We start from the raw sequence: 13,469 nt of genomic DNA, 5'->3' as shown, positions 1-13,469 counted from the left end.
TACCTTCATTTTCCAAAAAGTTCTGGACGATCCGAGCGCAATGAGCTGGACAGTTATCGTGCATAAAAGTAAACCTATACAAACAATGCTAATTGTTTAGTTATTTCACTTACCCAATTGTTTTATAAAGAATACCTCGAACCATTTTGTAATCCGAATATGGTCGCAGCCGATGGTATCATGGCCTCTCTCAAAATCCCGATATAATTTGCCCCGTTAAGTCTACCTTGAACTTCATGAAGGATACCTATTTTACCGTCACCGATGCAGCACCACACATTAACAGAAAATCTTCCACTGGTTTGAGTGCGATGCATCATGGCCGGCTTTGACCTTTGCCCTTTCTTCTAGTCATCCAAACGGTAGGAGAAGACGCCGAACTTTGAAAGGTCTGTTAAAAATCGAATGTTAGTTAGGTAAAAAGAACTCAGGACCATACCTTATTTTTATACACCTTTTCATCGGATTAAAGAATAAGTCTCCGTAAGTCATTTCTGGGCCAGCGCAGAAGGTCGTTACAAAACTGGCGTCTAAGAATCTTGTGACGATTTGTTAAAAAAGGCTTACATAAAGCACGGCGTCTTCGAAGACCATTGGCTTTTAACCTATTCCAAATAGTTGTGTGCACAGCCCTAACGCCGTAGATTTCCTCCCATCTATCCCTCAGTTTTCCTAATGATAAATGTTTGTTCCTCGTTGCTTCTCGAACGAGATTTCGATCGTCTCTCCTTGCTGTTGCCAGTGGGCGCCCAGGTCTTGGTAAATCCTAAAAGCCGTATATAAATATTAATATAGAGAAAGTAAAGATTACTTTTAAAACAAAAATTAATTACCTGAATTCTGCCGTGATTTCTGAATCTTGAATAAGTATTCTTCGCACCTCTTTCCGAACAACCAACTTGATTTTCAATATTTCTCCAACTTTCACCGTTTTCCCTCACGGTAATAATTTGTAAACGTTGGGCTTCGTTGATTCGGGGCATTTTAAAGCTGAATCACTTACTTAAACTGCAAGGTTCGCGCATTTTATACCGAAAAATTACGAAGAGGGTATATGCATTTAGAAGAGCTAGGATCGTGACATATTGATTCAAGCAGGGTAAATGTGTATGGATTTAAAGAAGCTATCGAAAGTCGCTACTCGGCGCGGACCTTTAATTGACCTTTAAAATAACCAGTCTAACGCAATCTCAGCTTCAGCCTAGCAAATATCCATAGGACCTATATTAGTACTAACGATAACGTAAACGTATTAAACACATATGAAGTTAAGTGTTTACTAACAATACGTAAATAAACTTTTGAAGTCGGCCGTAGCCCTCGTTAGGCGTAATTTTAAGATTTTTGTAATTGGTATTTGCTACATATTTTGCTGATTACCCGGGGCGGCACCGTGGAAGGGGGGGGGTAACAATTGATATATACCACACGGGATTGTAGGTTTCTATTTCTTTACGTTTTTCAATATAAAACCAATACGGTGCCCCCCCCCCCCATTAAGTTAGTATGGAGTTGCCCCGGCGATTTCTAGTTAAGTTCCTGAAAATGCTCAAAGCCTTATTCCAACGTGGCGCCAAATCCAATTTTCTTTAATCGGACTGACGCCTACGCATAAAATTACTAGGGCTAAAATTGAATTCGTCGCGAAACTAACAAAAGTAAGCAAGTGGGAACTCGGCTCAACGAAAATGCTACCCAACTTTTATCTCGGGGCGTCGAAATTGAATAGCAGACGATACTACCTTCAATTATCTATTTCGATTTTAACCTGTTACCTTAAGCGCCTCTCACTTTTCAGGGTGTAGCGCGGAGATTTGTTTACGTCGTCTTAGGATGCCTTCACGCGCTGCTGCGACATTAGTTAATTGTAAAGGTTTAAAAACCACAACATTATATTTTTTTTTATAAAATTTCTCGACTTTCAAATTTGTAACTAAAATAAACACTATATTTAAAATTTATATTTTAAAGTTAGTTAACACTTGTAAAATAAATTTAAAACTATTTTCAATATATAAAAAAAACTTCTAAAAATTTAATTTTTAAGTATTTGAGGAACTTTAAAAAATCTTTGCCTACACCTAAATATTTTCTGGCGTCGCCCCTGTTTGTCTCTCAAATGAGCACATGAAAATATTTATGTTAACCTTCAATTTGCTACATATTTAGAATTAAACAAAATGATTACTTCTAGGAACTATAGATGGCGACAAAACCCTTCATTATTTATTATTTTAAATGGCTTGGTAAGATGTTTAGATATTTATCAATTTCTGTGAAACTTCTTTGGTGAATATCTTTTGAACCAATGCGTCGATTTGAATAATTCCAACACTTTCTAAATATAAATCAACCCCGGAGAACACGAAAATCGGGTTTAAAATGACCTGAGATAAAAAATACAAAAGTTGACACCCCCTCTTTTAGGCCAAAATAGGCCAAATTATAAATCTATCCAGAAAATGATTTTGGCCAATTTGTAGCTAAACATTTTATTAATCTTTTACCGATGTCCACTTCGACTTGATGCAACTATAAAAGAAATGACGGACGAAAATATTCGAAATCTCCCACGGGCAAAGACTTTTTGAACAGAGTGTACATGTCACAAGTATGATAACAGTTATAAATTTTCGAGTAATTTGTGAGTTGTCATTTCTTTAAATTAAGAACGATAAGGAATTTTTTAACAATACGCCCTGAAATCTATCGATTGTACATAGTTCTTAACGATACCGCTTTTTTTATGAAATATATATATACTCCCCCTATGTGTAACTTCATTTGGTTCGCTGAATTTAGTACGTCGAGTTTCCATTATTGTACCACTCCATAAAAAAGTTGACACCCCCTCTTTTAGGCCAAAATAGGCCAAATTATAAATCTATCCAGAAAATGATTTTGGCCAATTTGTAGCTAAACATTTTATTAATCTATTACCGATGTCCGCTTCGACTTGATGCAACTATAAAAAATGACGGACGAAAATGTTCGAAATCTCCCACGGGCAAAGACTTTTTGAACAGAGTGTACTCCGATTGTGTAAAGCATAAGTAACCATAAGTGAGCCAATTAATTATTTTATTCAAAATTTAAAGAAACACATTTGCGTGACGATACCTGATCATTTCGTTTTGGCATCGAATTTAAATAACATAACCGAGGGACTGATCACTCCGCGTAATCGGTGTACAGAGCCGTACCTTCGACTGTACTAATGAGATTACGCGTAATCTTTGAAGTCCCTGTCTTTGGCAGTGCTAATCTAAGCGTAATCCGGTGTACAGACTTTCTAAGAGTGGTTAGCCCCTCGCACATAACATCCATTCGAATCCCATTTTAAGAGACATTTCCTCTTCCAGTGCCGTGGTCGAGGATCAGACCCACGCTGATGACGTCACTTTCGTCAATCGTGATCTTAGACTACGTTGAAGAAGCAGTAGGGAAGGAGGAACGCTACTGTACTTGGCCAGACACGAGTCTTAAATAATTTGAGAAGAGTTAGGCCATTGCCAAATTGGTGAAGATATGCCGGTAAACATAAGCAATGGCCGTCTTCAAGATTCTGGGTGTAGTGTTTAATGCAAAGTACCTAGCCTCGAGTAATGAGACAATGTAAAAAATGATGTGTAAGAAAGGATTGAAAAGTGTACATATTAATTAATTTAAATTCATTTAAAGCGCAATTAGCGCGCTAGGTGGCGGTAACAAGGTAACCTCTCGGTACAATTAGTTAATTTAATAAAATGAACCTTAATGGAACTGCTAAAATAATATAAAGGTTCTTCTGGTGCTATAAAACTGAATCTGTATATAGAACAACCACGTGCTTGCCTGTTTGCGAAGGACATTAATACGCGAAATTGAACAACAGAGGTAACTACCCTCAAATGGTTGTGAATTATCAAATGTATAAACGAAGAAAATTTAATTAAAGCGTCGCTCACTTACCATCTATCTACTTCTGCAAAAACAGTTTTCGGCGCGCGTCGGGAACCATAATATCCCACGCGGCCGACGTTGGCCAGAACTACGTAGATATAAAAGACTTTTCTGTTGCGGCGAAACGTTTAGTCAAAAAAGCCCAGCATGTCTTAGATTTAAATAACTCCGAATATCCCGTAAAATTAGCCACTGAAAAAACTACCTGTATTGTCTCAACGAGATTAGAACTAAAATTTGGAAAACAGAATTCGTTAGAAGAGGGTCGTGGTTGATCGAAGCTGTCTGACGCGACTTCTTATTCAAAGTTGCGCACGACGGACTTTCTGCCAGAGATTTGTTATACAACATAAATATGGCGTATAGAAAAGGATATCTATTTTGCAAAAGCAACGAAACTTTTATTATAACCTTGCGAAAGCGCGAAACAATTTTTGAACCATTTAATAAACTTTCTTTGAGATTAATTTTATTCCTGTCAAATGTGTAATATCCTTTGCCCCTCTGCCAGTGATTTTTCCGCTTATATATGTTCTCTCGTTAATTCTAAGCGAAATAAAATTTAAAATCGGGAAAGCCAGAAATATCCAACTTTTCGAAAACAAACGCGTCCCCACTTATGTTTGAGAAGAGAGAGTTCGAATGGAAACCCTTAAACGCGTGAGGGCGCGTTTTGTCATCTTTCCCACCTTATACCTTCACGCTGCATTGTTGTGATCCGAAAACACCCGTTATTAAAATAGAACATAATAATTTAATATTAAATTATTGAAATACAACTATTTACTACGGTTTTTATTGAATGAAAACTCTTTTCTAAGGTAATTATTAAAATAAAACTCTTTACTTACGCATTGATTCGTGTTTTGTCTATTTTATTTAAAAAAAGTATAAAATATACTATTTATGTCGTACCTTAAATAAATCGTATGTAAGGATGAAACAATAGTTACCTGAAATACTTACTTTGACTCTGACAAATTTGAATGATGTACATAATTTTAAAGACTACCTGACAATTTTGGTAATATGTGTTAGCGCCTTCGCAGCCAAATTTAAAGTTTCCAAATCAAGTTGTATACCCAAAGGTTCAAAATTTAAGGGTTGTAAAATTTTAATAACATTAAACGAAATCACGTAACATACAAACAAAATACCTACCTTGAGGCTATCGAATAATGTGGACGCTTCTTACAATATTTTATGAACAGTACGCGTAAACGTTAACGCTAAGCATATTATTTTATTAATCATATTGTAAAATTGAAAAAGCGACTACTTACCTTAGATTTTATGAACTTCTGCTTATACGTTTCTTAAGGCTTTTATCTATTTTTTACCCTTACGTATTGTGCCAAAAACACAAGGTACTTGTTACGTAAAAGCTAACTATACAAAGTTCAAACATGAAAAAGTTTGATAAATCACTGAACGCGATTTTGAGAAGAAAAACAAATAATCTGAAAGAGTTAAAATAACAAATTTCAAAAAGATAAATTTCCTTCTCCTGTTTTTTACTTGGAAATTTTCCTTATTTCTTAATAATAAATCTTTGGTCAACCATTATTATTCTAACGGATTTGCGGAAGTTGTCAATGGCCTGTTCTGAAAGGCATTTTATCGTTTCTCGCTCTGAAATAATGCTATATTTGGCAACATTGTTTGGATGTATTGCAGAAGATCGCTTTGTTTAGCGGGATATAGTTCTTCTGCCTTAGGAACGTTGCAAATTTTAGTATCTTTTCGGCTGCTAAACTATTTTTTTGCGTTAATTTCAAAGTTTACGACAACTGACCCGATTTTTATTGGACTTTCGATTTTTGGACTTGCGATTTGTTTTGGGTTTTTTTACAAGTTTTTTGGCCACCCATCAGGTGTGCCATTCGTCCCTTTTTTGCCTTCGTTTCGGCGTCGGTGTTATTTTTCGCCATGGCTATTGCTCCGCAACGCCAGTTAACCGCTTCAGTTTACCCGCCCAAGTCAGTCGGTTTCCTTGATCTCGCTCGTGAATTCGAAGCTATGTTTGGCCCTCGCGCCGTTTGTTGTATCCAGCCAATGCCCTCAGACCGCTTTGATGTCTCGTTCACCTCCCAACGTTTCTTTGATGCCATGATGGAGTTGGACTCGATGACTGTGAAAGGTCACGCCTGTCCAATCTCTTCCCTCGACGCCCGTCGGGTCACCCTCTTCTTGAGGGGGGCTCCAGCTTACGCCGATGCCGCTTCCATTGCCACCCGTTTACGTGAATTTGGCGACGTTATCTCCTGGGAGTTCGTTTTCCACCAGGATCATCCTTCCGTGACTAACGGGACCAGGAAGATCCTGTTTCTGATGCGCCGCCGAATCCCTAACATCATCGAGGGCTCGAACAAGGCTAGGTGGACCATCACTTACGCCGGTGTCGAGTCTCTCTGTTTCAAATGCCGCAAGCCTGGTCACGTAGCGTCTGCATGCGTGGAACGTGGCCGCCGTTCTACTCGTTCCGGTTCAAATGAGAATGGCGCTGTCGGCACACGTCAAGAGCCTGCGATCATTGATCCAGTTCCTTCTAAGGACAACGCCACTCCAAATGCATCGACTGCGGCTTCCGGCTCCGAAGCATCGGCGCCAAATCCGCAACCAGATCTCTCCGCTGATGTTACCCTGGCTGCTTCAATCTCTACCCATCGTGAGGATGACGCCGTCTACTCCGTTGGCGACGCTGAGATGGAGGATGTTCCAGAGACTCAGCCATTGACACCAGTCTTTCTTCCACCAAGCTTTCAACCAGAGACGTCTCATCCGGTTGATAAACCAAACTACAGTTCCGTCGTTCTTACGCCACCTCGAACTGAGGAACGTCCAAATCACTCTACGCAGTCGATGGGACTCATCAAGCTCACGCCACGCAAGAAGCTGAAGAGTAACGCGGTGGACTGATGACGGTACGTCTTCGAGTCGGAACTTTTAACGTTAACGGTCTTCGCTCGGCACGGAAGTTGGAACGCGTTGCGGCTTGGTTTCGGTCCTCGGAGATAGATGTACTCTGTCTTCAAGAAACTCATTTATTTTCGGTTCTCGATCGCCGCCGTGTTATGACTTCCTTTTTCACGTCACGGGTGTACATGAGCGCGGGCTCATCTTATTCTTGTGGCGTGATGATTATTTTACGCTCTAGTTCCCGAATTTCGCCTTTGTCTTTTCGGACTGATTCTGCTGGCCGTGTCGTTAGTTTGGACGTCCTTGTCGACGGTGACCGTGTTCGCTTTCTCGGTATATACGGACCGAGTATTCCCGCGGAAAGGAGTGGCTTTTTCCAGTCTCTGACTCGTTATTTAGACGGTCCCTTTAGCCATTTTATTTTGCTTGGCGACTTTAATTGCGTGTTGGACTCGGCGGATAGAGTTGGTGGTACGGGTTTACCGGATTCCCGCGTTGAAGATCTCTCAGCATTTGTGTCTGACATGGCTGTGGTTGACAGTTTTAGAGTTTCGCAACCTGGTGATCCTGGTTTTACGTGGTCAGGTCGTGGCATACAATCACGAATCGATCGCGTGTACGTCTCGCGCCGCCTCTCCGATGCAATTATATCCGCTTCGGTCGACTTATTAGGAACACCTTACGACAGGGTATCAGACCATTCGGCTTTGGTCATATCGTTTCGTTCTTTCGCGTCCATGCCTCGAGGCCCTGGCGTGTGGAGACTGAATGAATCGTTGCTCCAGGACGTCACCATACGAGACCGTGCGCGTGCGACGTTTGTTGCCCACTTGGACACTGTGTCCTTACTTGATCCGGTTTCACGATGGCTTTCCTTCAAACGTTTTGCAGCAGAGTTTTTTCGAGCGGAAGGTCGAACGCGGGCAAACGCTTCTCGCGTCGAACTTTCGTTTCTTCGACGAACTCTGGCTCTGGTTCTCCGTTCGCCCATTCGAAATTCCGAGTTTTTTCGGGAGGTCCATGACTTGCAGTCAGCCATCGAGTCCCGGCAATTGTCATCGTACCGTCACGCCGTCACCACGTCGTCTGCTGTCACCCTCGACGGTGAAACCCAATACACCGCGGCATTCTATCGTCGTTTTAAGGCCGACCGCTTATCCACGGACTTTCCATCCGACTCGCTTGATGACACTGCGATTTCAGTCCCTGCCGTGTTGCGTCGGGTTTCGGGTTACTACGCAGATTTATACTCTCATCGCCCCGTTGATAACTCAGTGTGGCCGGCATTGTGTGCATCTTTGCCTCGCCTCTCGCATGATTCTTCGCGGGATTTGACCTCTAGTTTAACTGTAGCCGAACTTCAGCTCGCGTTGCGTGCGTTAAAGACGGGTCGTTCCCCTGGACTCGATGGCCTCCCGGTGGCTTTTTATTCGGTTTTTTGGGACTTGGTTGGACCTCTATTGTTGGCCTTTTACCAAGACTGTCTCGCTCGCGGTCGATTTCCGGAAGAAACCAATGGCGGTGTTTTGGCCCTATTGCCCAAAAGTACCCCTCCGTCTTCGTCGCTAGATCTCTGGAGGCCTCTAACCTTATTGAACGCTGATCGTCAGATTTTCGCGAAAGCCTTATCTTTTCGTGTCGCGCAGGTGCTCCCGTCTCTCGTCACGCCGTCACAAACCGGCGCGGTGCGTGGTCGCACAGTCCACGACAGCCTGATGTTTTTGCGGGACGCGTTGTATCACGTCCGCTCATCTTCGTCTCCCGGATATTTGGTGTCGCTGGACATGAGCAAAGCCTTTGACCGGGTGAGTCACGCGTTCATGTTTTACGTCCTCAATAGGTACGGTTTTCCGGTGGAATTTACCGCAATGGTCCGTCTCTTATACGCCTTTCCCACCAGTCGCGCTCGCGTCAATGGTTGGTTAACTGACCCCTTTCCCGTTTCGAGTGGGGTTCGCCAGGGTTGCCCGCTGTCGCCAGCCTTGTTCATCCTGACTCTCGAGACGTATTTACGATCCCTCTCCTCGTCGGCTGTGATACGTCCGCTCTCGCTTCCCGCTTCGGTCGCGACTTCATCGGTATCGCATATGTATGACTGTTCGCTACTCTTAGCGGACACTGACTCTGTCGTCGGTGCTTTTGCTCTAATGCGGGAGTACTGTGCCGGAACTGGAGCGTTGCTCAATGCCACCAAGACCAGGATTCTCCGTTTGGGGCGAATCGATTATTTGACTTGGCCAACGACATTACCTCCGCTTTGGACAGGAGAGGTGAAGATTCTCGGTGTCTGGTTTAGCGCTTCTGGTCCATCGCCCGCTAATGAGGAGGGATGTCGCCACGCTGTTTCGGCGTTTCTGTCGCAGGTTGGTTCCGTGCCGCTCTCGATGCGCAGTCGGGCGAAGCTCTTGGCCACCATGCTCTACCCGAAGCTGACGTTCTTCGCCGGGATAATTGCGTTCTCGTCACCTTTCTTGATTTGGCTCGCTAAGACTTGTCACGCCTACCTGTGGTCCGGGAAAGCCGAATGGGTCTCTCGCCGTACGGTGTCTCTTCCGGTTTCACAGGGAGGTCTCGGACTGTCGGACATCGCTACCATGTTGCGTTCGCTTTCGGTCGTGCGCTCCTTACACGCTCTCTTCGTTCGGGGTCATCCCGTCTCCGCGTTCCTTCGCTATCTGCTTTCAACCAGTACGCGCACTTTGTTCGCTCTTCCGTGGTCCAATGCCGAACCTCATTTGGCCCACGTCGCGCCGCAATACTCCGGATTTATCGACTCGTGTCGCTCTCTTCGTTCCCGCCACAATGGTCCGATACCTTGGTCGACGATCCTCCACTCGTGGGTCTACGACAAGCTGCTTGAGCCTCACCCGCTGCGGGTCGTCCTGACGTCTCCTACGGTCAACTGGTGTGCGGTTTGGCGTTCGGTCTCGTTTCCCGGGAGCGTCGGAACTCGATTCGATCTTCTTTGGCGGTTGGCCCACGATGTCCTGCCAACTCGCGATTTTTTGTATCGTCACGCTATGGCGCGGTCGTCGGCTTGTCCTTTTTGCGGGTCGCTGGAAACTGCGGCCCACCTGTTTTTTCATTGCCGCCACAGTCGTGGAATCATCGGACTCGTGGTCTCGACTTTCGGCCTCCGCTTCCTTTCCGTTGACACGGTTCTTCGGGGCACGCCGATTCCTGTTCCTGCTCGCCTCCGGTATGCCTTCCACGTGGTCCTCGCGGAGGTACGTTACCAGCTGTGGCTTTCCCGTAACCGATTTATTTTTGAACGTACTCTCGACTCTTCGGTGGTGGTGCGCGAGCGCGTCCGGTACCATCTCCGCCATCGCATCCGCCTGGATTTCCATCGCTTCGCTCGTCCACTGTTCCTGTCTCGTTGGTGTGATCCCGTTCGACCGCTGGTGTCCTGGGTTGATGACCTCGACTTTATTTTGCATTTCTAAAGTTTTTCGGTTTTGATTTTTGCCGCTGAGGCCTTGTAATGTTTCTTGTTCTTTCCAATAAACAATTTTGAGTATCTGTTCTTATCAGCTTAATATCTGATACGGGTCCCATCGGGGCCCAAGATATTAAACTTATTTTTGGACGGCGACGGAGTGGTCGGAGCTTGCTCCACCTCCGCCACGGGTCGGCCTGGTATTGCAGTAAATCCGGGATCGGCCCACTTCTCTCTTGAAATCAAAAATCAAACGGTCTTATAATGGCGCACTGCGCAACACAGTATTTCCGGGCAATGTTATTTGGCTGTCTTTATATTTATTTCTTTATTATAATATATTGCCCCTCTGACGTCATAAGTGGTAAAATCCTTATTGTCGAATAGTTAATAATGAAGAATCGGAAAGATTCCAGTTTTTAATTTTCTTTTACCTAGTTATACACTCTTTTTCGCGGTATTTTCACGGAGGATAGGAAGGGAGGCGAAGTAGGAGGGATGAATGGCGGCAAGATTGCGGCAGCTACGCTACGTCTAGCCGCCATTTTTCCGCCGCTAAGCTTCTTACAAGGATGCTGCCGCGTTCATCCCTCCTACTTCGCCTCCCTTCCTATCCTCCTTGGTATTTTCCTGGGCGCGTCCGTGCTTGGTTTTCCCCCTTTCAGTCCTATCCTCCATTATGGATACCCAAGGAGTGGATGCTAGACTCCCCGCTAAGGGCAGAGGCAATGGCCGACGAGCGGGAGGCAAGTAAGAGGGGTAAAATAAAGGCGCGAAAAGAGGTTGTTCTGTGTTATTCCTGTGGTTTTATTCGTAACCCAAGGTTCGTAAATCGTGCATGTTCTAAGTGGTTGGCTGAAGGAACCGGTTTTCATAACGTAAATTCGCGGGTTTCGGTATGGTGGGTAGAGACAGCGCGCCCCTCATTTTTACGTCATTGGGTTCCAGCCAAGATGTTCCGCGTAAAGAGAAAACACGAAATAAGCCCCTCTCCATTTTTTTTCTCTTCCCGTCTTCCGTGGACAGTGAGTCGCCGCCGGGGGCCCGCCGCCCGCGGCTTCGCCCATGCGGCGGCTACATTACCAAGATATAAAGTGGCAAGGCTTATTTTTGGTAAGTACAAAATCATTTATTATATATTGCTCTATAATTAACTATATTTGGAATTAAATATTTTTGTTCTATTTATCTCAAAGTCATGATTATTCCTAACATTAATAGTATTAAACTTAATATGATATATCTTTTGTTAAAGTAGATTAGGAATTTATAATTTTAATATTTATAGAGGAGTTCGGATTTAAAATGTTATATTTTTCTAATAAGGATCTCAAAGATATGACTTTTGAAATGTTTGTTACTTTTTCTAAGTATCAATAAAACATGACATTAAATTTATATTGTGCCAAGGTTCATTTTTATATTTTACATAAACTACATCACCTAAAACAATTAATAGATAAAAGTTAGCTATATTATTTTGTTTAAAAAATATATCTCTGTCTGTGGTTTGTTTTGATATTTTGTATTTTTGGGTTACTCCCCTAATCCATGCGGCTGTCCCATGATAAAACCTTATATGAAACATTTTCCAAAAGTCCTTTTTTAGATTCAACTATTTAAATTACATTTAAGATTAAAATTTAGAACAAAAAATATATTTCACAATTAGAATTTGTTAATAAAATTTTAACTTTGGACTTAATTCCAAAACCAGAAAAGGCCATTTCAGAGTGGATTTTACCGCGGAAATGTTTTTGTTTAGAGATAAACGTTAGTTAGTTAGTTAGTTAGTTAGTTAGTTAGTTAGTTAGTTAGTTAGTTAGTTAGTAAGTAAGTAAGTAAGTAAGTAAGTAAGTAAGTAAGTAAGTAAGTAAGTAAGTTAGTACTATTTTAAGTACAAGCCTTAAGTAGAATAAAATAAAAACCAATTTTCTCGCCATTTTATTTTGTTCAATTTTGATACTAACATGTATTTTATTCACGGGAAGATGCTGCCAGTTGTTAAAAAAAGGCCAAGAGTTGACCGAAATAATATTATCGTCTGGGCGAACTTTTAATTGCATAAAAAAAGCAGCGTCAAAATGATAGGATGAAGGTATTTTCCTGTTAAAAGACGCAAATCCCATCCCGCGAAAATAAATGAGTAGCCAACGGCACGCGGTGTTCCCAGGTGGTCTCCCTCCCAAGTACTGACCGCGCTCGACGCTGCTTAACTTCGGTGATCAGACGAGAACCGGTGTATTCAGCGTGATATGGCCGTTGCCGCTAGAGTGTAATTGATAGCGGTGGACAAGCCGCGACTAGCCAGGTCCTGGTAGGTTGGTGATCGCCGAGGGCCACCGGCTGCATGCGGCTCCAATAGAACGTTCTATACACTCTTTTTAGAAACGTTTACTGGGCGCCGATATTATCGTACAGACAACCAACGAGCAAGCCCTTTACCGCAGAAATTTCATCCCCCCCCCCCCCCAAAACCAGTTTTTTTCATCACCCTCCCCGTAGACTGTAAGGTGATGGCGGTCGATTGGGAAGGCGCGTTTACGAATCTATAAAATTGGTGTGGTGTGCTTTCCCCCTTTGGAGTTCGGAGGAGGTGAAGGTTTGGCCGGTTTTTCGTCTTAGAGAAATATATTTATCTGGCAAACCCGTAAGAAATTGAGAGCAGTCAATTTTTATTAGTAGCGTAGTTGCTAGCCTAGGCTTCACATATTTCCGGCTTTCCGCGCCTTTTTTCTTATTTTAAATGATTTTTGTAATAAATGTATGATGGCAAATAAGCAAAATTCTCGAAAATACTAGTCCCAAATCCACGTGTTTAAGATGAAACTTAGATCATGAAAATATCCTTAACCCCAAACATACTTCAACACCTAGGGTGCCTCCTACAACTCCTAAAAGGTACGTCTCTAAAATATTCATATAAAGACAGGACATAAGCCGAATTCTCTTAAACCAAAGAATAACAAAAGTTGTTAGTCCTGCTGAACCAGCTCTATAGTCTGTATGAAAAGTGACCGGTTATGGTCCACTTTTATAGAACGCTCTATTCGCTTATAATAAATTTTTCCTAAATGGTCATTTAAACGCGTTTGACGTAGAATCTAGTACACTTAATACGTTATTTATGGTCCTATAAACCACCATTTAGATTTTTTTTCCATACGGC

The 13,469-nt window shown here is 42.8% G+C and overlaps 2 non-coding genes across 2 annotated transcripts; one reads left to right on the top strand and one right to left on the bottom strand.

Annotated features, from left to right (window-relative positions):
* Positions 1-10,345: 10,345 nt before the first annotated feature.
* LOC149938061 (U2 spliceosomal RNA) lies at positions 10,346-10,534 on the top strand. The gene has a single exon (XR_016481731.1). It is a non-coding gene; the product is annotated as a U2 spliceosomal RNA (small nuclear RNA).
* A 1,914-nt stretch (positions 10,535-12,448) lies between these two features.
* LOC149938060 (5S ribosomal RNA) lies at positions 12,449-12,567 on the bottom strand. The gene has a single exon (XR_016481875.1). It is a non-coding gene; the product is annotated as a 5S ribosomal RNA (ribosomal RNA).
* Between the last annotated feature and the right edge of the window lie 902 nt (positions 12,568-13,469).

The sequence above is a fragment of the Leiobunum rupestre genome, chromosome 6 (assembly GCF_980474605.1).
Source record: "Leiobunum rupestre chromosome 6, qqLeiRupe1.1.hap1, whole genome shotgun sequence".
NCBI classification, from domain to species: Eukaryota; Metazoa; Arthropoda; class Arachnida; order Opiliones; family Sclerosomatidae; genus Leiobunum; species Leiobunum rupestre.
This window is presented reverse-complemented; position numbering and strand designations above follow the sequence as displayed.